This window comes from Orcinus orca, chromosome 3 (assembly GCF_937001465.1).
Source record: "Orcinus orca chromosome 3, mOrcOrc1.1, whole genome shotgun sequence".
NCBI lineage: Eukaryota > Metazoa > Chordata > Mammalia > Artiodactyla > Delphinidae > Orcinus > Orcinus orca.
In genome coordinates this window covers 160,922,215-160,949,500 of record NC_064561.1, presented here as the reverse complement: position 1 = coordinate 160,949,500, position 27,286 = coordinate 160,922,215, and the positions used below count along the sequence as shown (strand labels likewise).

Here is a 27,286-nt window from a genome sequence, read left to right as displayed (position 1 = left end):
AATTTAGTATTCTATTGTATTATAATAACCTTCGTGCAATTTAAATGTAGCTATATCATCTTATCATATTCTATTATTATATTAAAACACTATCCTCTCTCTATATATATAACATAGATGTATATACACACATGTATATTGTATTCTACAAGAACCTTTTTGAAATGAAAACCAAGAGGACTGCCTATAACTGAATGACAAAAAATAAATGACCTGATTCAAAAATGGGCAAAACATTTCAATAAATTTCTATAAAGAAGATATACAAATGGCTAACAAGCACATGGGAAGATGCTCAATATCATTAATCATTAGGGAATGCAAATAAAAACCACAATGAGATATTACCTCAAACCCTATAAAACAAAACAAAACAGCAAATAAGTACTGGTGAGGATGTGGAGAAACTGGAATCCTGTATAATGTTGATGGGAATGTTAAATAGTGTAGCTGCTGTGGGAAACTGTATGGCACTTCCGTAAAAACTTAAAAATAGAATTGTCATGTGATTAAGCAATATCACCTCTGGGTATATACATCAAAAAATTGAAAGCAGGGTCTCAGAGATATCTGTACACCCATGGTCATAGCAGCATTATTCCCAGTATCCAAGAGGTAGAGGCAAGCCAACTGTTCATCAACAGAGATGTGTATAAAGAAAATTTGGTGTACAAATACAATGGAATATTATTCACTTTTAAAAAGGAAGAAAATTCCAACACACAGTTACTACATGAATGAACCTTGAAGACATTAAGCTAAATGAAATAAGCCACTCCCATAAAGACAAATACTACATGGTTCAACTTATATGAGGTACCTTGAGTAGTTAAATTCAGTCAGAAAGTTGAGTGGTGGTTTTCAGGGGCAGGGGTAAGGGGAGAATGGGCAGGTATTTAGTATTTAATGGATACAGAGCTTCAGTTTTGCAAAACAAAAGAGTTTGGAGATGATTGGTAGTAATGGTTACACAAAAAAGTGAGTATAGTTAATACCCCTGAACTGTACAATTAAAACAGTTAAAGATGGTAAATTTTGTTATATTTCACCAAAATTTAAAAAAAATTGTTAAAAAGGACCTGTCAATCACTTATAACGATAGACATAAAATACTTTATGTAATAGATAAGCTGTCCACAAATTTAGTATAGATAAATCAGTAATGATCTCTATGTATTTGAAAATTCTGACTTTTTTTTTCTGAAGTAATAATTCATTATATAAATAAAACTCTAAACATCTCCCCATAGGAAACCCAGAATATTGAGCCTTAGAAAAAAGAAAAAAAGAAACAGAAATGCAGAATTAGATACATGACACAATGACAAAGAACTTGGTCACTACATTGCTTAGCTAAATAAGTATTAACTTTAAACAAATAAATAATATCAATATATATATCTATATTTATCTAGGTACCTGGCAAATATTTCCAACTCTCAAAAAAGTTTGTATATCACTATCAACTGCAGCACAACATAACTGAGATAAAAATAAGTGAGAGTAAGAGTGAATATTTAACTAATGATTAAATGAATAAAGTCCATAAAGATAAAATAAGCACAAATTTTGTATGCACCAAATATACCTTAAATTGAAATACAAAAAGGAAATTCGGAGACAATTCAGTAGAGATGTGAAAAATTCACAAAACTATGTTTTAAAATTCCTTGCTTTGAAACAGTAAGAAAATGTAGAATATGTTTGAAGAGCACAATTAAAAGCTTGCACACAAATAAATGTAGACAGAACATTATTTTCAAAAAACATTTACAAACCTAAATCACCTAAGTAGTCCTACCTCCTCAAATATATTTGTCTGAAATTTAAAATAAAATGTCTAAATTTTATTGAATCAAAGAAAAAAATGAAATGGAAACACTACATCTAGTAAAAATAATATTCTAGGGAGGAGGGGAAAAAAGGGGAGGAGGGGTAGGGAGAGGACAAAGGACAATAAGGACCAAAGGGGTATTAACATGTTAGAGATTAAAAATACTCTGTATTCCTCCACCTCTTTAATATTTTAGTTTAACTCCTAAGTCCTTATTAAATATGATAAGGTTTAAAAAATAAGGCAGAAAGAGGAGGATAAGGAGAAGAATGGGGGAGAGAGGATGAGAGGACAACTAAAAAGCATGGAGAGTAGAAAGTAAAGACTAAAAAGTTGCAGTGATTTACAGATGATAAAGTTTTCAGCACAGTAAATTCAAGAGAATCCAACGACAGAATATTTGAATTAATAAGTAAGTTTATCAGTTGTGGCAGAAGTCAGACAAACATACAAAAATCCATAACATTTCTACTTGCCAGCAATTAAAATCAGAAAATTTAATTTAAAAGGGATTATGTTAATGAAAGCACCAAAATAAATGATGCTTAGGAATATATCTAACAAAATATAAGATATTAACACACAGCACAAATAAGAGAAAGATAAAAAATTTGTGTGAGATTGAAAGGTACAAGTTGTTTAGATGTCAATTTCTACCAAACTCATGTATAAACTTAACACAATTTTAATAAAATTTAACAAAAATGTATTTAATTAGGAATTTTAAATTTCATAAGGAATTATTAAGTTGCATGACTACTCAAAATAACTCTAAAAGAACAAATTAACACATAGACATGCCCTATCTAATATCAAGACATATAAAGTGTGGTAATTTAGAAGAATATATAATTAATAAAAATAGACACTGTCACCAGAAAAGAATAAAAATCTTCACAGACTTAAACATATGCAATCTGTTCATATTTATACCAACAGACATACTAGGGAAATTAGATATTATTCTTTACATTTTATGTATTGGCTTTTATTGTGAAAAGCATAATTGGAATCACAAAATACATACAAGACACATTGAAAGCCTAAAAGTGAAAAAAATAATCAGAAATAACATAGAATAGGGCAGAAGACCTACATAGATATTTCTCCAAAGAAGACATACAGATGGCCAACAGGCACATGAAAAGCTGCTCAACATCGCTAATTAGCAGAGAAATGAAAATCAAAACTACAATGCAGTACCACCTCACACTGGTCAGAATGGCCATCATTAAAAAGTCTACAAATAACAAATGCTGGAGAGGGTATGGAGAAAAGGGAACCCTCCTACACTGTTGGTGGGAATGTAAGTTGGTGTAGCCACTATGGAAAACAGTATGGAGGTTCGCCCCAAAATAAAAATATAGTTGCCATATGATCCAGCAATCCCCCTCCTGGGCATATATCCAAGCAAAACTATAATTTTAAAAGATATATGCATCCCTATATTCATAGCAGCACTATTTACAATAGCCAAGACATGGAAACAACCTAAGCATTCAACGACTGATGAATGGATAAAGAAGATGTGGTACATATATGCAATGGATTACTACCCAGCCATAAAAAAAGAATGAAATAATGCCATTTGCAGCAATATGGATGGAACTAGAGATTATCATACTAAGTGAAGTAAGTCAGAAAGACAAATACCATATATCACTTATATGTGGAATCTAAACTATGATACAAATGAACTTATCTATGAAACAGAAACAGACTCACAGGCATAGAGAACAGACTTTTGTAATTGCCAATGGGGAGGAGGGGTGGGGGAGGCATGTATTGGGAGTTTGGGGTTAGCAGGTGTAAAATATTATATACAGAAAGGATAAACAACAAGGTCCTACTGTATAGCACAGGGAACTATATTCAATATCCTCCTATAAAGCTTAATGGAAAAGAATATTAAAAAAGAATGTATATAGGTTTAACTGAATCACTTTGCTGTACACCCGAAACTAACACAATATTGTAAATCAACTACACTTCAATTTAAAAACAGATGAAAAAATAAATAACATGGAATATTAAATTTATGCCTAGTATAAGGATGAATTAAACAACACTCAATAATAACAGCATATACAAATATAAGTAGATTTTTCAAATTAAACAAAATTATGGGTTTAGTGATAAAACATACCCTACACGTTTAAATATATGATAGAAAATACATGAAACAGTAAAACATTGTCATCCAGTAATTATTTTAAAGTATGTATGTCAATATAAATGATAAACTGCAGATAAAAATTAACAAATGATTTTTAAAAATACATAAGAGAAACCAGAATGATAAAAAGATATGAACATTTAATCTAAGAATTTTTTTTAAAAAGTAAATTTGAAACATAATACAATAGCACCATCTGAAGATGAATTGAATATTCATCAGAAGAGCAAACACTTATATATGACTATATAAATCTGCACTGGTTTTGTAGATAGACATTTAGATATATAGATTATATATACAGAGATACAGATAGATGATACAAAAATTCATATACAGATAAATATATTTATATAAGATATAGTTATAGACACAGAGATAGATAATAGGGAGGATAGGTAGGTAGGTAGGTAGATAGATAGATACATACATAGGGATAGAGCAAGAGATGAAAAAGACTCAAGTCCAAGGCATATAAATGGTTGCCTATGGAAGTTAAGAAAATGATTGGGATAGGGGAATTCCTTGATTATCAGTAATGTGTTATACATTTTATGAAAACAACTGAAATATATATGAAATATATAAACTTTTAAAACATTTATTGACTTTGAATATCCAAAGTACTATTAACTTACTATACCTTTAAACATTTAATTATAATAACAATTGCATTAATAAATAATACTACCATCGGTCAAGGAGCAGAGAAATCAGTAGTAAAAACAAAATAAAACTTCCTAATAAGATTAGTCAGTGGGGACAATCTTGAAATTTGGAAAAACCTTAACAAAACTAAAGAATGGGAGAATAACAATGGAGTCTAAATAAAACAAAACCTGGTAGAACTGAATTGGTAGCTTTACAAGTTGGCCTTCCTCTCTAGCTACATTTTTTCCTTATTAATTCATGTAAATTACTCATTTATACTTCAAAATTGAAAATATGTTTCCACACTCTATGTAAGATATATCTGGTAACTAGTTTTCTATTTAGAGAACTGAAAATATTCCGTAAAGTTTAAGAAAAAACTCAACCTAATGTTTTATTCTAATATTTACACATAGCCAGTAAATGTATCTTGGTTTATAAAGGCATGCAATTATAATTCAATTATTATTCTCTTCAGTTCAGTAAGATTTTCCTGAGCAAAGTATTTAAAACATTTTATGGAAATACACTTACAGTTTTAGTTACTTTCTTCACATGAACATTTTGAAAATATACTTAGTTCCAGGCTTCTTAAAGCATTTTGATACCTCTCCTTTCTTCAGTACATTACATAGCATCAGATTCACAAAGTATACACAAACAGTACTTTTAGAAAATATAACCAGTAGTCATTACAGATTATGAAATCAAATATTTTAATTTGCAATATTTGCTTAGAAGTTTGGTATTTTTTCCCAACATGGACTTAATGAGAAATCTAGACCTGTATTCTAATTCTACTCATTCAAAATATTTTAGCATTTTCATTTCATGTATTTCCTCCTCCAAAGCAGTGAGTCCAAGCTAAAATGAACTATAATAAATTTTATGTATTTGTTTCTTATACTAAATACTAATAAGTGGAATTCATTAGTTGCAATGCTTGTACAGTCTTCAGGAAATAGACAAAATATACATATGTATTAAGATTAGGTTTTTTAGAGAGAATGATGTTTGTGGATGACATCTGTATTCATCAGAGTTCTCCAGAGAAACAGGATATATTGATATATAAGAGGAGATTTATTATGGGAATTGGCTCATGTAATTTGGGAGGTTGAGATATCTGACTACATGGGGTTTGCAAGTTGGAGATCTAGGAAAGTTGGTGGTATAATTCAGTCAAAGTCAAAAGGCATGAAAACCAGGAGTTCTGATGTCCAAGGGCAGAAAAATGGATGTTGCATCTTAAGAGAGTGAGAATTGCCCCTTCTCTGCCTTTTAGTTCTATTTGGGCCCTCAATGGATTGGATGATGTCCCCATCCACCACCACATTGGTAAAGCAGATTTTCCTTATTCAATCTACTGATTTAAATGTTTATTTCTTCATGAGACTTCTTCCTAGACACAACCAGAAAAAATGTTTTACCAGCTATCTGGGCATCCCTTAGACCATTCAAGTTGATACATTAAATTAACCATCACAGTACCTCATAACATGTGTGTACCACAGTATATTACACAAAGTTGGTGTAACTGGCAATCACTGGAACAATAATTTGCTTCTTATATCCATTGTTTTTAAACTGATAATTGATCATTACTTATATGCAAGCATTATGATAAAGTCAAGAGACACAGGTACAGATATTTTGAAAGACATGGCTCCATAAAACAAAGGCATCACAGGGTAAAGATCTTGGCACAGAAAACAGACATTTGACATGTTTTGTTAAGATGAAAATCATTCTTATGCGTGTGACATCAGTGTAGCATGAGGATTTTAAATTCTAACATATTTTAAAATTATTTTTGAGGAAAATATTTCTAAAATGAGTACATCTTTCCTTTTTTCTTTTTTCATTATTATCAAAGTCATACACATCCATGTAAAATATCTAGAAAATACAGATCAATGAATTTTATAAATTTTATTAAAATGTTATAATAATTTGATAAACACAAATAAATAATGTATAACATTTTACTTCTGAACCTGTCATTTATGGTCTATGATGTGAATCCAATCTGGCTTTAACTTTAATCACACGTTGACCTCCAATTATGCATATTCTGTACTCAATATTGTTGATATATGTGATTTTTCATCCAACCTTGAGAGTGTCAGATAGGAAAATTCCAATGCAGCTATGTAAAGATGACAAATTGATGTGTTTGCACAACTATTTCTCTCATGCTTCATTAGTCCTAGGATGAAGTGAGCACAGTAATTGTGTCCCATACTGCCCTTCTTGCAATACATCTATAGATTTACTTTGGAGATTCAAGAATCTCCACGTATGTGCTTATGTATTTGACCAGTTTAGGATTGTTTATTAAAGAAAAAGAAGAGACTTCTTCTCTACCAATGTATATTATTTTGTTTGGGATGATGAATTCCTGAAAGGGGTCCTTAACTTTTACTTAAAATAAATGTCTTCATAAGGCTTGTGATATAGCTCAGTATTTCACAAAGTGCATTCCTCAGACCATGAATTGTCTTTGATATTAATAAATATTAAAGGGACTCCATATAGTCAGGATGTGCAAAACACTTAGAGTATTGTCTGCAGAACTCTTCATGGTTTTGGATATGATTCATGAATTTTGTCTTGTGAATCCGAGAGAGAGCTACATTTAAGATTTAATTTATTAATTTATACAGGTAAATTATGCAAATTGCATGTGAGAGTTAAAATGTTGAAAAAAAAAAAGCACAAAAACTCTTGTGAAATCCTGACACCAGTAGACTGTACAGAGGTTCTTCAATTTACTCTCTCTCTCTCATAATAGTAACCTGTTTTGTCTGCATGGTATCAGTTATATATTGTTTAATGTTGAATATAAAAACACATATGTGAGACAATGTATTCAAAGTAAATTTCCAAAAACAGAATTAATAGGGAAAGGGTATGTGTTCCAAAAGTATTGTACCAATTTAAATTCTCAACGTGAATATTTGGAAGAGCCTGAACTAACACTAGGTTTTGTCTTGTTTTAATTTTTGTTAATCTCATCAGAGAAAACTATCTTTTCTTATTTTATGTCTTTAATAATATCTGAGAATTAAGTTCTTTGGATAGAATAGAGTGTTTCTTTCAATTCAGGGTGTTTGTTTCTTTTTTTAATTCACTATTCTTGTCTCTGCCAGTGTTCTTTGAATGTGTCCACAGTCAGATGCAAAGCAAACAGACTTCCCTATATTTTTGTACTTTTTTAGTTTTTTTTCTTTTTTTTAATCCATTATCATTTCCATGCATTCCTTAAAGAATAAATATTGTTGACAGGAAGCCACTCTGGGCTTTAAGTTGCTTTTATTATAAATCTGTTACATTTATCTTTAGAGTTAGTAATCAGAATGATATCTGTTTAAACATATTCAAATGTTTTATTCTATTTAAAAAAATATTATTGACAGAGATAATATTCTTAACACTGAAAGTTGTCAAAGTGCTGTCACTATTAATAATTTTTGTTTAGAGACTTACAAATGCTCACATTGTATATCATGCATTTTGTGTCTGCATTATGGACATGGACATTTTCCCTCTTTTATGTGAATCTACTTACTCCTAGATAATTAATTCTATATTTTTATTCTCATGGTAAACTGTAATCATGTTCTAAATTCATGTTAGATGTCTCCACCACAAAGGGATTTCTGACTTTTATCAAATACCAATAATTAGCCTCTTTTTTCTTAATATTACTGTTGCACCTTCCATAATTATTCTGCATGGCAAATAACACACTGTTTTCTTATCCATTTATCTGTCTGACTCTCCAATTATATAGAGAGCTCCCAGAGGAGAGGAGCTATATTTTATTCATTATTGAATTGAAAATTGCATTAAAAATACAAAATACATTTAAAATGTTATAATAAAAATGTAAAACTAATAAAAATTAGAAAATTCTTGAGAATTTTAAAATGTGCTAAAATTTAATTGGTTGAATTAATTATATTTTGATAAAATTTGATACTTTTATGTTTTGATAATATATTATGTTTTACAAAGGTGAAATTTGTACAAAGAAAATTTGCAGATGTTAAAGTTGGTATAAGAATATTAAAGTTGGACTTCCCTGGTGGCACAGTGGTTAAGAATCTGCCTGCCAATGCAGGGGACATGGGTTCGATCCCTGGTCTGGGAAGATCTCATATACGTTGGAGCAACTAAGCCCATGTGCCACAACTACTGAGCCTGTGCTCTACAGCCCATGAGCCACAACTACTGAGCCCATGTGCCACAACTACTGAAGCCCATGCACCTAGAGCCTGTGCTCTGCAACAAGAGAAGCCACCACAGTGAGAAGCCCACACACTGTAATAAAGAGTAGCCCTGCTCTCACTGCAACTAGAGAAAGCTGCATGCAGCAACAGAGACCCAATGCAGCCAAAAATAAATAAATAAAAATTTTAAGAAAAGAAAATTAAAGTTGATCCATTGTCTTAAAAGCACAGGTAAATATGATATTTGATGAGTCTTGACTTCTTTCTAAATCATCATTTAAATGTTTAAAAATTGACATTTCCAGGTAATGGAACTACCTAGAAAAAAATTATATTTTAGCTTTAAGTATTGTACTATATTCTATAAAATGAAACATTTTAATGAAAAATAAAGAATTCTGGGCTTCCCTGGTGGCGCAGTGGTTGAGAGTCCGCCTGCCGATGCAGGGGACACGGGTTCGTTCCCCGGTCCGGGAAGATCCCACATGCCGTGGAGCGGCTACGCCCATGAGCCATGGCTGCTGAGCCTGTGCGTCCGGAGCCTGTGCTCCGCAACGGGAGAGGCCACAACAGTGGAGGCCCGCATACCGCAAAAAAAATAATAAATAAATAAATAAATAAAATAAAGAAAGAATTCTATTTTAGGTCTTCCAAATGTCACATGATTTTTGGTAGTTACTGATAGATCCCAATCCAAATTCCTACTGATTTTAGAAATAGAAGATTTTTTAAATGGGACAAATTTCTATTGATACTGGAAAGTAGTAGATAAAGCATGTTAACCATGAATTCAGGGAGCCTAGATCCAATTTTCAGATTAAGCAAGTATGAGAATGGAAATTTATAAATGTACATGATACACCAGTTGTTCAATTCCTTCTTCCATAAATGCAAATAAATGAAAGTACTCAACACAAATTAGTTATTTGATTATTAAATGTCTGAATCTCTTAAGTGATTAATCATACAAATAAAGATACCAAAACAATCGTTAATTTTGATAATGATAGAGATATTAGTGTTGCCTAGTGAAAAGTAATTAGAATTATTCAAATGACAGCAATATTAATACATGAATATTTGAAGTAGGAAATTCGAGATAATCAGTTCATGGAGCAGACTCATCAGAATTTTACTAGCACCCCTGTGAGGACTGATGATGGATGTAATATCATATTTCCTTCTTCTCAGCACTTACACTTGGTTGGGCTGCTAAAATAGGAAAACAGCAGAAGGTCTGTCCATCCCCAAGTAACCCTTATTAATACCAAAAAAAAAAAAAAAAGCAGGTCATGATGGCAGAGTAGAAGGATGTAGAGCTCACCTCCCCCTATTAACACGTCAAAAATACAATACATGTAGGGCAACTCTCACTGAAAATAAACTGGAGAATGGCAGAAAGAATCTCTACAACCAAGGCTGTAGAGAAAGATCTACATGGAGTCAGGTAGGAAAAGAGAAGCAATCACGTCAGGACTTGTGCACCTAGGATAGGACACAGAAGGGATGCAGTGTATCACAAGCTTGGAGAACTTTTCAGAGGAGTGAGGGATTCCAACCACATGTGTACCCCAGCCATAGGGTCTGACTCCAGAAATATGAGTCCCCTTAGCTGGTTTAAAGCCAGTGGGACTTATAGAAAGGCTGTAAGAAACCAAGACTTCACTTGTGAAGAACATGCAAATGCTTACTTACTACTTATTCCCAGAAACAAGGTAGATGAAACAGACTGAAACTGTCTGGAAGTCTCACTGATGTGCCAGGATCATCCCAGCATGTGCTCTATCCATGCTGAGTGCCAGCTCTGCCCCTTTAGCTCCAGCACAGCTCCACACTAGGGCAAATGCTGCCATTATGGAGGAGTGACCAGTTGGGGGCACAGAGCCTCCTTGGACATGGCACTGCATCTGAAAGGGCAAGGGCAGCCATTGGTGACACTCGCAGAGATGTTGGATTGGGAGTTATCTGGAGCTCTGAATGGTGAGCTGGAACTAGCCCAGTATGTGCCCAGGCTTGCACCAGGCACCCACTCCAGCCCCTCTTGCTTCAGTGCTGCTTCTGGGCAAAGGTGCTGTTGCCAGGGAGAGTACACACTTTGAGGGAATGGAGCCAGCTTGGACCTGACCCTCAGGGCTTCTGCTCCAGCAACTTGGGACCTGCACCCATCCCTGATAGGTGACTGATGGCCACTAAGTATAGGAGAAATCCAGGCTCACATCTGGCTCTGGGTCTAGACCATTCATCTCCAGCTCTACCTCCCACCCACCCATGATAAAAACTCTCATCAAAGTTGCTATAGAGGAAACATATCTCAACAGAATAAAGGCCATTTATGACAAACCCACAGCTAATATCATACTCAATGGGGAAAAGCTGAAAGTGTTTTTCTAAAATCAGGAGTAAGACAAGGATGCCCACTCTTGACACTTCTATTTAATACAGTATTGGAAGTCCTAGCCACAGCAATCAAAAAAGAAAAAGAAATAAAAAGCATCCATATTAGAAGGAAAGAAGTAAAACTCACTAATTGCAGATGACATGATACTGTATATAGAAAACCATAAAGTCTCTACTCAAAAATTATTAGAAGTAATAAATGAATTCAGTAAAGTTACAGAATATAAGATTAATACATAAGAATCTTTTGCTTTCCCATACATTAATAATGAACAATCAGGAGGATACAGCAAGAAAACAATCTCATTTAAAATCACATCAAAAAAAAATAAAATACATGGGAATAAACTTAACCAAGGAGAGAAAAGACCTATACTCTGTAAACTAATAAATACTGATAAAGGAAATGACAGATGATGTAAAGAAATGGAAAGAGATACCTTGTTCATGGGCTGCATGAATTAATATTGTTAAAATGTCCATATTACCCAACACAGTCTATAGATTTAATGCTATCCCTATCAAAATACCCATGACATTTTTCACCAAACTAGACCAAATAATCCTAAAACTTATATGGAACCACAAAAGACCCCAAATCGCCAAACGAATTTTGAGAAAAATGTACAAAGCTCAAGTGGCCATGCTCCCTGACTTCAGACTATATTACAAAGCTACAGTAATCAAAGCAGCATGATACTAGCACAAAAATAGGCAAGTAAATCAAGGGAACAGAATAGAGAGCCAAGAAATAAACCCATGCACTTCTGGTCAGTTAATTTATGACAAAGGAGGCAAAAATATACAATGGGGAAAGACAGTCTCTTCAATAAGTGGTGCTGGGAAAACTGGAGAGCTAATGGAAAAGAAAGAAATTAGAATATTTTTTCACACCATGTACAAAAATAAACTCAAAATGGATTAAAAACGTAAATCTAAGACCAGACACCATAAAACTCCAAGAAGAAAACGTAGGCAGAACAATTTTGACATAAATTGTAGCAATATGTTTCTGAATCTGCCTTCTGGAACAAAGGAAACTAAAGTAAAAATAATCAATTGGGAACTAATTAAACTTAAAAGCATAGGAAAACATCAACAAAACAAAAAGACAAACTACTGAATGGGAGAAAGTATTTGCAAGTAATATGACTGATAACGAGTTAATATCAAAAATATATAAATACTACACACAAGTCAATAACAACAACAACAAAAAAGCCAACTAAGAAATGGGCAGAAGACCTGAATAGATATTTTTCCAAAGACTACATACAGGTGGTAGCAGGTACATGAAAAGATGCTCAACATTGCTAATCAGCAATTGTTGCAATTGTAAATGCAATTGTAAACCACAATAAGATATCACCTCACACCTGTCAGAATGGCTATCATCAAAAAGTCTAGAAATAGCAAATATTGGTGAGGATGTGGAGAAAAGGGTACCCTTGTACCCTTTTGGTGGGCATGTAAATTGGTACAGCCACTATGAAAACAGTTTGGAGTTTCCGCGAAACACTAACAATAGAACTACCATGTGACCAGAAATTCCACTCCTAGGTATATATCCAAAGATAACAAAAACACTAATTTGAAAAGTTACATTCACCCTAATGTTCACAGCAGTATTATTTACAATAGCCAAGATATGGAAGCAACTTAAGTGTCCATTAACAGATGATTGGATAAATAAGAAGTGATAGACACACACACACACACACACACACACACCCACACACACCCCCACACACACACACCCCCACACACACACACAGTATGGAATAATAACCATAAATAAAATTTGCTGTTTGCAACAACATGCATGGCCTTGGAGGGTGTTATGCTTAGTGAATTAAGACAGCAGAGAAAGACAAATACTGTTATCACTTGTATGTAGAATCTACAAAATGAAACCAATGAATGAGTATAAACAAACAGAAATAAATTTACAGGTATAGAGAATAAATTAGTGGTTACCAGTGGGCAGAGGGAAGGTTGGAGGGGACAAGATAGGGGTAGGAGATTAAGAGGTACAAACTATTAAGTATAAAATAAATAAGATACAAGGATATATTGTATAGCACAGGGAAAATAGCCAATGTTTTATGATAACATTAAAAGGAGTATAATCTATAAAAATATTGGATCATTGTGCTGTACATCTAAAGCTATATATAATAAAGTATATCAACTATATTTCAATAAAAAAGGAGGTGTGTTTATGTTATATAGTAGATTTTTTAGCAGTTAGTTCCAGGTATGTGTTATAACTTTTTTGAGTTCAATAAATTTTATAAAGGACTTTATGTGCCCTGCTTTAAGATTTGGTTCTGCATATATTTCTCTCAGATATATAAATCTATAAACCCATGAAAGAAAACTATAGTTAATTTAAATCCTTCTTTTCCTTTCTAATTATCTGAAAGAGTCAAGGGATGTTTTATATCAATTTCCACCAAAGAGAAAATAAACTTGGATCTGTAAAAGTGCAGACAACTGGATAAGCATATAATTAAAAAATACTACAATTAAAGGGTGAATGAGAATAAGTCCTTAAAGATAGTTTACAATGAGATGGGACAATTATTGAAAAAAAAATGTGGGTTCTCAACATGATTTAAGACACTACAGCCATGAAATTAGAGCAAGAAGCATAAAGATGGAATATATCCAAAGGGCTTATGAAGATGGTAACATTATACAAAATTAATAAATTTCACCATAGCAGTAAAAAGAGAAGTATGAAGTGGGAGAAAATAACATCTGAAAGTAATGGAATGAAATCAGGTTTGACTTGACCTAGAACTACCTGGGACAATAACATCTGGGTCTGTTTTTCACAATAATCTTTTCAAAATAATGTGTGTTTGGAAATTTAAAAATTAAGATAAATATGAAATATCAAAACTGCCTTGCTTGCTGTAAAATCCCTGATCTATAGAAATGCATCTGGCCATTGGTTACTGTGAGCATGAGGCCATACAATGTGTGCATGTTAGAACCTCATAAAAAATAATCTGTTGGGAACTTAGACTGTGGTTTTTGTGTGTCAAGGTGATTTGCATACACCTTAACTCTCATGTCAGCAGAGGCATGTGCCCCATTTTAATGAAGAGTAAAGAAACCTATACACACAGGTAGCTCCAGGGTCAAGTGATGAGATGAAGATGATGAGCATGCTGTATTTTCTGTCAGTTTCTTTTTACAAGCCACATAAGCAAAGTATTATATTAAAAACCTATTGCTTCTTTTAAGTTTGATTGCCTATTCACCAATTGTGATACTTGAATATGGTGAAGTATATATGAGATCCCACTTAGATATAATCAGAACTACACTTGGAATAAACAGAGCTGACAGAGGACAAAAACAATGATAAAAGAAAAAATTAACTCTCATGATTAGCTGTAGACAAGAATTTGGTGAAAAGTTATTAAAACCTAGATATATTCTATTTTTAAAAATGTTTAAGGGCTCAGGCCTCGGTTGGATCGCAGGGAGAGGACTGGCGGCGTGAACACAGCCTAAAGGGGTTAGTGCACCAAGGCTAGCCGGGAGGGAGTCTGGGGAAAAGTCTGGACTTGCCGAAGAGGCAAGAAACTTTTTCTTCCCTCTTTGTTTCCTGGTGGGCGAGGAGAGGGGATTAAGAGCGCTGCTTAAAGGAGCTCCAGAGATGGGCGTGAACCGTGGCTAACAGTGCAGACCCAAGAGAGGGGCATGAGACACTAAGGTTGCTGCTGCCACCACCAAGAAGCCTGTGTGTGAGCACAGGTCACTCTCCACACACCCTTTCCAGGGAGCCTGTGCAGGCCGCCACTGCCAGAGTCCCGGGATCCAGGGAACTTCCCCAGGAGAACGCACAGCGCACCTCAGGCTGGCGCAACATCCCACTGGCCTCTGCTGCCACAGACTCGCCCCACATTCTGTGCCCCTCCCTCCCCCTGGCCTGAGTGAGCCAGAGCCCCTGAATCAGCTGCTCCTTTAACCCCGTCCTGTCTGAGCAAAGAACAGACGCCCTCCTCCAACCTACAGGCAGGGGCGGGCCCAAATCCAAAGCTGAGCCCCGGGAGCTGTACAAACAAAGAAGAGAAAGGGAAATATCTCCCAGCAGCCTCAGAAGCAGTGGATTAAATCTCCACAATCAACTTGATGTACCCTGCATTGGTAGAATACCTGAATAGACTATGAATCATCCCAAATTGAGGAGGTGGACTTGGAGAGCAAGATGTATTATTTTTTCCCCTTTTCTTCTTTTTGTGAGTGTGTATGTGTATGCTTCTGTGTGAGATTTTGTCTGTAGAGCTTTGCTTTCACCATTTCCCCTAGGGTTCTGCCGTCCATTTTTGTTTGTTTTTGTTTTACTAAAAAAATTTTTTTTCTTAATAATTAGTTTTTATTTTTTATTTTAATAACTTTATTTTATTTTATCTTACATTATTTTACTTTATCCTCTTTGTTTCTTTTTTCTTTCTACTTTTTCTCCCTTTTATTCTGAGCCGTGTGGATGAAACGCTCTTGGTGCTGCAGCCAGGAGTGAGTGCTGTGCCTCTGATGTGGGAGAGCCAACTTCAGGACACTGGTCCACAAGAGACCTCACAGCTCCACATAATATCAAATGGCGAAAATCTCCCAGAGATCGCCATCTCACCACCAACATCCAGCTTCACTCAACGACCAGCGAGCTACAGTGCTGGATACCCTATGCCAAACAACTAGCAAGACAGGAACATAACACCACCCATTAGCAGAGAGGCTTCCTAAAATCATAATAAATCCACAGACACCCTAAAACACACCACCAGACGTGCCCCTGCCCACCAGAGAGACAAGATCCAGCTTCAGCCACCAGAACAAAGGCACTAGTCCCCTCCACCAGGAAGCCTACACATCCCACTGAACCAACTTTAGCCACTGGGGACAGACACCAAAAACAATGGGAGCTATGAACCTGCAGCCTGTGAAAAGGAGACCCCAAACACAGTAAGATAAGCAAAATGAGAAGACAGAAAAACACACAGCAGAGGAAGGAGCAAGATAAAAACCCACCAGACCTAACAAATGAAGAGGAAATAGGCAGTCTACCTGAAAAAGAATTCAGAATAATGATAGTAAAGATGATCCAAAATATTGGAAATAGAATAGACAAAATGCAAGAAACATTTAACAAGGACCCAGAAGAAATAAAGAGGAAACAAGCAATGATGAACAACACAATAAATGAAATTAAAAATACGCTAGAAAGGATCAATAGCAGAATAACTGAGGCAGAAGAACGGATAAGTGACCTGGAAGATAAAATAATGGAAATAACTACTGCAGAGCAGAATAAAGAAAAAAGAATGAAAAGAATTGAGGACAGTCTCAGAGACCTCTGGGACAACATTAAATGCACCAACATTCGAATTATAGGGATCCCAGAGGAAGAAGAGAAAAAGAAAGGGACTGAGAAAATATTTGAAGAGATTATAGTTGAAAACTTCCCTAATATGGGAAAAGAAATAGTTAACCAAGCCCAGGAAGCATAGAGAATCCCATACAGGATAAATCCAAGGAGAAACATGCCAAGACACATATTAATCAAACTGTCAAAAATTAAATACAAAGAAAACATATTAAAAGCAGCAAGGGAAAAACAACAAATAACACACAAGGGAATCCCCATAAGGTTAACAGCTGATCTTTCAGCAAAACTCTGCAAGCCAGAAGGTAGTGGCAGGACATACTGAAAGTGATGAAGGAGAAAAACCTGCAACCAAGATTACTCTACCCCGCAAGGTCCTCATTCAGATTTGATGCAGAAATTAAAACCTTTACAGACAAGCAAAAGCTGAGAGAGTTCAGCACCACCAAACCAGCTTTACAACAAATGCTAAAGAACTTCTTTAGACAAGAAACACAAGAGAAGGAAAAGACCTATAATAACGAACCCAAAACAATTTAGAAAATGGGAATAGGAACATACATATCAATAATTACCTTAAATGTAAATGGACTAAATGCTCCCACCAAAAGACACAGACTGGCTGAATGGATACAAAAACAAAACCCTTATATATGCTGTCTACAAGAGACCCACTTCAGACCTAGGGACACATACAAACTGAAAGTGAGGGGATGGAAAAAGATATTCCATGAAAATGGAAACCAAAAGAAAGATGGAGTAGCAATTCTCATATCAGACAAAATAGACTTTAAAATAAAGACTACTAAAAGAGACAAAGAAGAACACTACATAATGATCAAGGGATCAATCCAAGAAGAAGATATATCAATTGTAAATATTTATGCACCCAACATAGGAGCACCTCAATACATAAGGCAAATACTAACAGCCATAAAAGGGGAAATCGACAGTAACACATTCATAGTAGGGGACTTAAAACCCCACTTTCACCAATGGACAGATCATCCAAATGAAAATAAATAAGGAAACACAAGCTTTAAATGATACATTAAACAAGATGGACTTAATTGACATTTATAGGACATTCCATCCAAAAACAACAGATTACACATTTTTCTCAAGTGCTCATGGAATATTCTCCAGGATAGATCATATCTTGGGTCACAAATCAAGCCTTGGTAAATTTAAGAAAATTGAAATTGTATCAAGTATCTTTTCCAACCACAACGCTATGAGACTAGATATCAATTACAGGAAAAGATCTGTAAAAAATACAAACACATGGAGGCTAAACAATACACTACTTAATAATGAAGTCATCACTGAAGAAATCAAAGAGGAAATAAAAAAATACCTAGAAACAAATGACAATGGAGACACTACAACCCAAAACCTATGGGAGGCAGCAGAAGCAGTTCTAAGAGGGAAGTTTATAGCAATACAATACTACCTTAAGAAACAGGAAACATCTCGAAGAAACTACCAAACCTTGCACCTAAAGCAATAAGAGAAAGAAGAAAAAAAACCCCAACGTTAGCAGAAGGAAAGAAATCATAAAGATCAGAGCAGATATAAATGAAATAGAAACAAAGAAAACAATAGCAAAGATCAATAAAACAAAACCTGGTTCTTTGAAAGATAAACAAAATTGATAAACCATTAGCCACACTTATCAAGAAAAAAGGGAGAAGACTCAAATCAATAGAATTAGAAATGAAAAAGGAGAAGTAACAACTGACATTGCAGAAACACAAAAGATCATGAGGGATTAATCCAAGCAACTCTATGCCAATAAAATGGACAACCTGGAAGAAATGAACAAATTATTTGAAATGCACAATGTGCTGAGACTGAATCAGGAAGAAATAGAAAATATGAACAGACCAATCACAAGGACTGAAATTGAAACTGTGATTAAAAGTCTTCCAACAAACAAAAGCCCAGGATCAGATAGCTTCACAGGCGAATTCTGTCAAACATTTAGAGAAGAGCTAACAACTATCCTTCTCAAACTCTTCCAAAATAGAGCAGAGGGAGGAACACTCCCAAACTCATTCTATGAGGCCACCATCACCATGATACCAAAACCAGACAAAGATTTCACAAAGAGAGGAAACTACAGGCCAATATCACTGATGAACATAGATGCAAAAATCCTCAACACAATACTAAGTAAACAGAATCTAACAGCACATTAAAAGGATCATACACCACGATCAAGTGGGGTGTATTCCAGGAATGCAAATTTCTTCAATATATGTAAATCAATCAACGTGATACACCATATTAACAAATTGAAGGAGAAAAACCATATGATCATCTCAAAAGATGCAGAGAAACTTTTGACAAAATTCAAAAATTCAAAATTTATTATGATAAAAACCCTGCAGAAAGTAGGCATAAAGCAAACTTTCCTCAACATAATAAAGGCCATATTTATTATATAAAAGATCTAACAATGAAAGATAAAGATAGAAGAGATTAGAAATGCTTTTAAATAAATATAATAAATACAATTACAAAATTTATGTGACTCTCAAATTTGGGAGGGTAAAGTTATCCAATAAGAATAATTTAATAATCATTTTCCATTTCTAAAATTTCAATTTATGAAATTTATGGAAAACTTGAAATATGAATGTTTTTCCAAAATCTAAAAAATTTATAAAATAGTTGTATAATATTTTTAAACATTGTGTTATTATTATCACTATCATAATTTTTTATAATCATTAGCATACCCCTCATTGTTATTATTTAGTCTGTGTCTCTTAGCAGCAGGGTATATCGACCCATGCCAAAAAAGTCAGTTAAAACTGAAAAATATTCTTTAAAAAGCTCAGAAAACACTGACTAACTTATGAAAAACTAAGATAATGTTTCTTAAAAGCACTTAAAATATTTGATCATTATGCAATGTAAGTATAAATTGATAAGAAAATATTAAAATGTAATGATTAAAATTTGTTTTATACCATAGAAAAGAATATCATAAAGAAGACTATATATTTATTTATGGCAATCAGCCAAGTTGTAGTTTGAATAAATCACACGCATATAAAGAACTTACTAAACAATAAACATAGAGCCCTAAAATTTGGTTGAGTTCCAGTAACAGAGATCAAAATTTGAGGAAGAAAAGTTGCTAAAATTCGCAAAGAAGGGTATTCAAATGAAGGAAGATAGGAAGGGAAAGAGTTCCCAAAATCTTTATGGAAGTCTTCTTGAATCTTCAGCTGAGTATTTATCTGAAGATGTATAAGGTGAGTCACAGAAGCCAGGAAGGACAATTTTCAGCAAGTGAGAAATTAAATCTAGATATCACACAAAGCAAGAAATTGTTTTGAGTTCCCAGGATCTAGAGCAGAAAGATCTTATGAAATAAACAGGGCATTCAATAGTGAATCTATTAAGTACCACACCTTAGAGGTAGAGTATATTAGCTCAAAGGTAAAGGGTACTCTAGACTTCCAAGAAAAGTTCTTAGAAGCAAGCCTTCAGACAATCAATCTGTTTTGTAAATAAGTTAACAGCCAATCAGAAAAGAAGTCTACAACTCTTTGACGATACAACAAAATCCCATAATCAGTCATATAAATTGTTTGATAGCCAATAAAAAATTACTAGTCATGCATGAAGCAGGGAAATGTGACACAAAACCAAGGTAAAAATCAGTGAATAGAAATAGCATAAATGATGGAATTAGCAGAGAAAGACTTTAAAATAGCATCATAAACATACTCCATATACATAAGGATGTGAAGAAAATCAGGGACATAATGAAGAGAGAAATGGAAGAAATTAAAAGAACCAGAAGAAATTAAGAGTGATAAAAAATAAAATAAGTAAATTGAATTTTTAATGGGATGTCATTTTTATATGATTGAATGGTAGAAAAAATGATTAGTAAAGAGGTATAACAAAAAAACTATTCTAATTGAAGCCTTGAAAGGCCAAAAAAAAAAAAAAAAAGCCTAACTGATCTGTGGGAAAATATGAAGCAGTATAACATACATATAACTGGAGACCAAGAAAAACAGTGGGAGGGGCATAAAAATTACAAACACATTTAAAGAAACAATGGTCTTTTTTTTCCAAATTTGAACAAAACTTCACTGCATCAAGATGTTTAGTTAAATCAGGAAAAAAATCAATGAAAATTGTCAATTATAATTAGTTATAGTTATAAAGCAGAAAGTAACATACCATTGTAAAGCAATTATACTCCAATAAAGATGTTAAAAAAAAATAATGGTTGACTAGTAATATATCAACAGTAATGTTTTGTAGCTTCTGTACAGAAAATTTTCTGTATCTGTATTTTGTTTTATAATAAAAGCTTAAAAAAATAAATAAATAAAATTGCTGATCAGATTTACTGGATGGAAATCCCTGGTGTGGTCCCTGGGGCATTAACCATAAAATCCAGAATAGTTTGGAAATGAAAGGAGTTGAGAAAAAAACTTCACAAAGTTTGTCTATGAAAAAGTATGGAGAATTAGGACAATATTGATAAGAGGAGGTAAAATTCTCTTCAACTTTTTATTTTGAGAGGATTGTAGACTTAGAGAAGAGTTGCACAGAGAGTACAGAGGGTCACCATATATATTCTGAGGGTTTTTTGAAAAAACATGTTCTTTGTGAGAGATATATGAAGAGCATTTTTAAAAGCTGTTGAAAGTATGTAGCAGACAGGCAGGGTTAGGCAATTCATGTAAGATAATAAGTAATGGATAGTATGAGCTTCCTGAAAATACTACCTCATTCAGGGCACTACTAGAGAAGATGGCCTTCAATGTGTAATTATGGGAGAAGTGTAAAAATTATGAGTTCCTATGTGGGATATAGTTAGTTCCTAAAATTATTTAGTTCCTATTCAGAAATTTAGTGCGATGAGTTTAAAGAGGTTATCTCCTAATGTATTCTATTTTTCTGTGTGAAGTAGGTGGAATAATCTTGTCACCTTGAAGTAAAGGCGAAATGAGAGACATTCAAGATGGTGGAGGAGTAAGATGTGGAGATCACCTTCCACCCCACAAATACATCAGAAATACATCTACATGTGGAACAACTCCTACAGAACACTTACTGAAAGCTGGCAGAAGACTTCAGACCACCCAAAAGACAAGAAACTCCCCACGTACCTGGGTAGGGCAACAGAAAAAAGAAAAAAACAGAGACAAAAGAATAGGGACAGGACCTGCAGCAGTGGGAGGAAGCTGTGAAGGAGGAAAGGTTTCCACACACTAGGAAGCCCCTTCACTGGTGGAGACGGGGGGTCGTGGGGGGGGAAGCTTTGGAGCCACGGAGGAGAGCAGAGCAACAGGGGTGAGGAGGGCAAAGCGGAGAGATTCCCGCACAGAGGATCAGTGTCAACTAGCACTCACCAGCCCGAGAAGCTTGTCTGCTCACCCGCCTGGGCAGGTGGGGGCTGGGAGCTGAGGCTTGGGCTTCAGAGGTCAGATCCCAAGGAAAGGACTGGGGTTGGCTGCGTGGACAAAGCCTGAAGGGGGCTAGTGCCACACAGCTAGCTGGGACGGCGTCCAGGAAAAAGTCTGGGCCTGGCAAAGAGGCAAGAGACCATTGTTTCAGGGTGCATGAGGAGAGGGGATTCAGAGCACCGCCTAAACGAGCTCCAGAGACGGGCATGATCTGCAGTTATCAGTGTGGACCCCAGAGACGGGCATGAAATGCTAAGGCTGCTACTGCAGCCACCAAGAATCCTGTCTGCAAGCACAGGTCACTATTCACACCTTCCCTCCCGGGAGCCTGTGCAGCCTGCCACTGCCAAGGGCCCATGATCCAGGGACAACTACTCTGGGAGAACAAACGGTGCACCTCAGGCTGTTGCAACGTTATGCCGGCATCTGCCGCTGCAGGCTCGCCCTGCATTCCGCACCCCTCCCTCCCCATGGCCTGAGTGAGCCAGAGCTCCCTAATCAGCTGCTGCTTTAACCCATCCTGTCTAAGCAAAGAACAGACACCCTCAGGCAACCTAAATGCAGAGGCAGGGCCAAATCCAAAGCTGAACCCCAGGAGCTGTGAGAACAAAGCAGAGAAAGGGAAATCTCTCCCAGCAACCTCAGGAGCAGCAGATTAAATCTCCACAGTCAACTTGATGTACCCAGCATCTCTGGAATACCTGAATAGACAAGGAATCATCCCAAAATAGGATGTGGACTTTGGAAGAACTGTAGACCTGGGGTTTGCTTTCTGCATCTTTGTTTCTAGTCTTATGTTTATCTCAGTTTAGTATTTAGAGTTTATTATCATTGGTAGATTTGTTTATTGATTTGGTTGCTCTCTTCCGTTTTTTTTTAAAATAGATATATATTTTTTATCTTTTTCTCTTTTTTTGATTGTGCATGTGTATGCTTCTTTCTGTGATTTTGTCTGTATAGCTTTGATTTTACCATTTATCCTGGAGTTCTGCCTGTCCGTTTTATTTTCTTTTCCTTTTTCTTTTGTTTATAGTATAGTTTTTAGCAATTGTTATCATTGGTGGATATGTGTTTTCATTTGCTTGCACTCCGCTTTCTTCTTTTTCTTTTTTAAATTACTTTTTAATTATTTTAATTTTTATTTTAATAACTTTATTTCCTTCTTTCCTTCCTTCCTTCTATCCTTCCTTTTCTCTTTCTTTCTTTCCTCCTTTCTTTCTTTCCTCCTTCCTTCTTTCTTTCTTTCTTTCTTTTTCTTTCCTTCTCACTTTCTTTCTCCCTTATTTTCTGAGCTGTGTGGCTTACAGGGTCTTCATGCTATGGCCAGGTATCAGGCCTGTGCTCTGAGTTGAGACAGCCGAGTTCAGGACATTGGTCCACCAGAGACCTCCTGGCTCCACATAATATCAAAGAGTGAAAGCTCTCCCAGAGATCACCATCTCAATGCTAAGACCAAGCTCCACCCAACGATCAGCAAACTACAGTGCTGGACACCCTATGACAAACAACTAGCAAGACAGGAACACAACCCCACCCATTAGCAGAGAGGCTGCCTAAAATCATAATAAGGTCACAGACACACCAAAACACACCACTGGATGCAGTCCCGCCCATCAGAAACACAAGATCCAGACTCATCCACCAGAATACAGGCACCAGTCCCTTCCACCAGGAAGCCTACACCACCCACTGAACCACCCTTAGGTACTGGGAGCAGACACCAAAAACAATGGGAACTACAAACCTGCAGCCTGCAAAAAGGAGACCCCAAACATAATAAGTTAAGCAAAATAAGAAAACAGAGAAACACACAGCAGACGAAGGAGCAAGGTAAAAACCCATGAGACCAAACAAATGAAGAGGAAATAAACAGTCTAGCTGTAAACGAATTCAGAGTAATGATAGTAAAGATGATCCAAAATCTTAGAAATAGAATGGAGAAAATACAAGAAACGTTTAACAAAGACCTAGAAGAACTAAAGAGCAAACAAACAATGACAAACAACACAAAAAATGAAATTAAAAATTCTCTACAAGGAAGCAATAGTAGAATAACTGACGCAGAAGAATGGATAAGTGACCTGGAACATAAAATAGTGGAGATAACTACTGCAGAGCAGAATAAAGAAAAAGAATGAAAAGAATTGAGGACAGTCTCAGAGACCTCTGGGACAACATTAAATGCACCAACATTTGAATTATAGGGGTCCCAGAAGAGGAAGAGAAAAAGAAAGAGACTGAGAAAATACTTGAAGAGATTATAGTTGAAAATTTCCCTTATATGGGAATGGAATTAGTCAATCAAGTCCAGGAAGCACAGAGAGTCCCATACAGGATAAATCCAAGGAGAAACATGCCAAGATACATATTAATCAAACTATCAAAAAGTAAATACAAAGAAAAACTACTAAAAGCAGCAAGGGAAAAATGACAAATAACACACAAGGGAATCCCCATAAGGTTAACAGCTGATCTTTCAGCAGAAACTCTGCAAGCCAGAAGGGAGTGACAGGACATATTTAAAGTGACGAAAGGGAAAAACCGACAACCAAGATTACTCTACTCAGCAAAGATCTCACTCAGGTTCAACGGAGAAATTAAAACCATTACAGACAAGCAAAACTAAGAGAATTCAGTACCACCAAACCAGCTTTACAACAAATGCTAAAGGAACTTCTCTAGGCAGGAAACACAAGAGAAGGAAAAGACTTACAATAACAAACCCAAAACAAGTAAGAAACTGGTAATAGGAACATACATATCAGTAACTACCTTAAAGGTAAATGGATTAAATTCTCCAACCAAAAGACATAGATTGGTTGAATATATACAAAAACAAGACCCATATATATGCTGTCTACAAGAGACCCACTTCAGACCTAGGGACACATACAGACTGAAAGTGAGGGGATGGAAAAAGATATTCCATGAAAATGGAAATCAAAAGAAAGCTGGAGTAGCAATTCTCATATCAGAAAAAATAGACTTTAAAATAAAAGCTATAAAGGGATCAATCCAAGAAGATGATATAGCAATTGTAAATATTTATGCACCCAACATAGGAGCACCTCAATACATAAGGCAAATGTTAACAGCCATAAAGAGGAAATGGACAGTAACACAATAATAGTAAGGGACATTAACACCCCACTTTCACCAATGGACAGATCATCCAAAATGAAAATATATAAGGAAACACATGCTTTAAATGATATATTAAATACGATGGACTTAATTGATATTTAAATACATTAAACAAAATGGACTTAATTGACATTTATAGGGCATTGCATCCAAAAACAACAGAATACACTTTCTTCTCAAGTGCTCATGGAACATGCTCCAGGATAGATCATATCTTGGGTCACAAATCAAGCCTTGATATATGTTAAGAAAATTGAAATTGTATCAAGTGTCTTTTCTGACTACAATGCTATGAGACTACATAAGAATTACAGGAAAAAGAACTAAAATATACAAACACAGGGAGGCTAAACAATACACTACAAAATAACCAAGAGATCACTGAAGAAATCAAAGAGGAAATCAAAAAATACCTAGAAACAAATGACAATGAAAGCACAATGACCCAAAATTTATGGGATGCAGCAAAAGCAGTTCTAAGAGGGAAGTTTATAGAAATACAATCCTACCTCAAGAAACAAGAAACAACTCAAATAAACAACCTAAACTTACACCTAAAGCAATTAGAGAAAGAAGAACAAAAAACCCCAAAGTTAGCAGAAGGAAAGAAATCATAAAGAACAGATCAGAAATAAATGAAAAAGAAATGAAGGAAATGATAGCCAAGATCAATAAAACTAAAAGGTGGTTTTTTGAGAAGATAAACAAAATTGATAAACCATTAGCCAGAGTCATCAAAGAAAAAAGGGAGAAGGCTCAAATCAAAAGAATTAGAAATGAAAAAGGTAAAGTAACAACTGACACTGCAGAAATACAAAGGATCATAAGAGATTACTATAAGCAACTATATGCCAATAAAATGGACAACCTGGAAGAAATGGACAAATTCTTAGAAAAGCACAACCTTCCGAAACTGAACCAGGAAGATATAGAAAATATAAACAGACCAATCACAAGCACTGAAATTGAAACTGTGATTAAAAATCTTCCAACAAACAACAGACCAGGACCAGATGGCTTCACAGGCGAATTCTATCAAATATTTAGAGAAAACCTAACACCTATTCTTCTCAAACTGCTCCAAAATATAGCAGAAGGAGGAACACTCCCAAACTCATTCTACAAGGCCACCGTTACCCTAATACCAAAACCAGACAAATATTTCACAAAAAAAGAAAACTACAGGCCAATAACACTGATGAACATAGATGCAAAAATCCTCAACACAATACTGGCAAACAGAATCTAACGGCATATTAAAAGGATCATACATCATAATCAAGTGGGGGTTAGCCCAGGAATGCAAGGATTCTTCAATATACTCAAATCAGTGTGATAAACCATATTAACAAATTGAAGAATAAAAACCATATGTTCATCTCAATAGATGCAGAGAAAGCTTTTGACAAAATTCAACACCCATTTATGATAAAATCTCTCCAGAAAGTAGGCATAGAGGGAACTTACCTCAAAATAATAAAAGCCATATATGACAAACTCACAGCCAACATCGTGCTCAATGGTGAAAAACAAACTATTTCCATGAAGATCAGGAACAAGACAAGTTTGCCCATTCTCACCACTATTATTCAACATAGTTTTGGAATTTTTAGCTAGAGCAATCAGGGAAGAAAAAGAAATAAAAGGAATCCAAATCGGAAAAGAAGCAGTAAAACTGTCATTGTTTGCAGATGACATTATACTATACATAGAGAATCCTAAAGATGCTACCAGAAAACTACTAGAGCTAATCAATGAATTTGGTAAAGTAGCAGGATACAAAATTAATGCACAGAAATCCCTTGCATTCCTATACACTAATGATGAAATATCTGAAAGATAAATTAAGGAAACACTCCCAATTACCACTACAACAAAAAGAATAAAATACCTAGGAATAACCCTATGTAAGAAGACAAAAGACCTGTATACAAAAAAGTATAAGAGGGCTTCCGTGGTGGCGCAGTGGTTGAGAGTCCTCCTGCAGATGCAGGGGACACAGGT

General features: G+C 35.0%; 1 long non-coding RNA gene across 1 annotated transcript in view; it reads right to left on the bottom strand.

Annotated features, from left to right (window-relative positions):
- LOC125964077 (uncharacterized) overlaps window positions 1–24,612 on the bottom strand; it is a 39,937-nt gene extending 15,325 nt beyond the window's left edge. The window contains exons 1-2 of the long non-coding RNA XR_007476686.1: window positions 24,303–24,612; window positions 16,579–16,662 (exon numbers count right to left, since the gene is read on the bottom strand). This is a non-coding gene — a long non-coding RNA (uncharacterized LOC125964077). The remainder of the gene's footprint in view (window positions 1–16,578; window positions 16,663–24,302) is intronic.
- Between the last annotated feature and the right edge of the window lie 2,674 nt (window positions 24,613–27,286).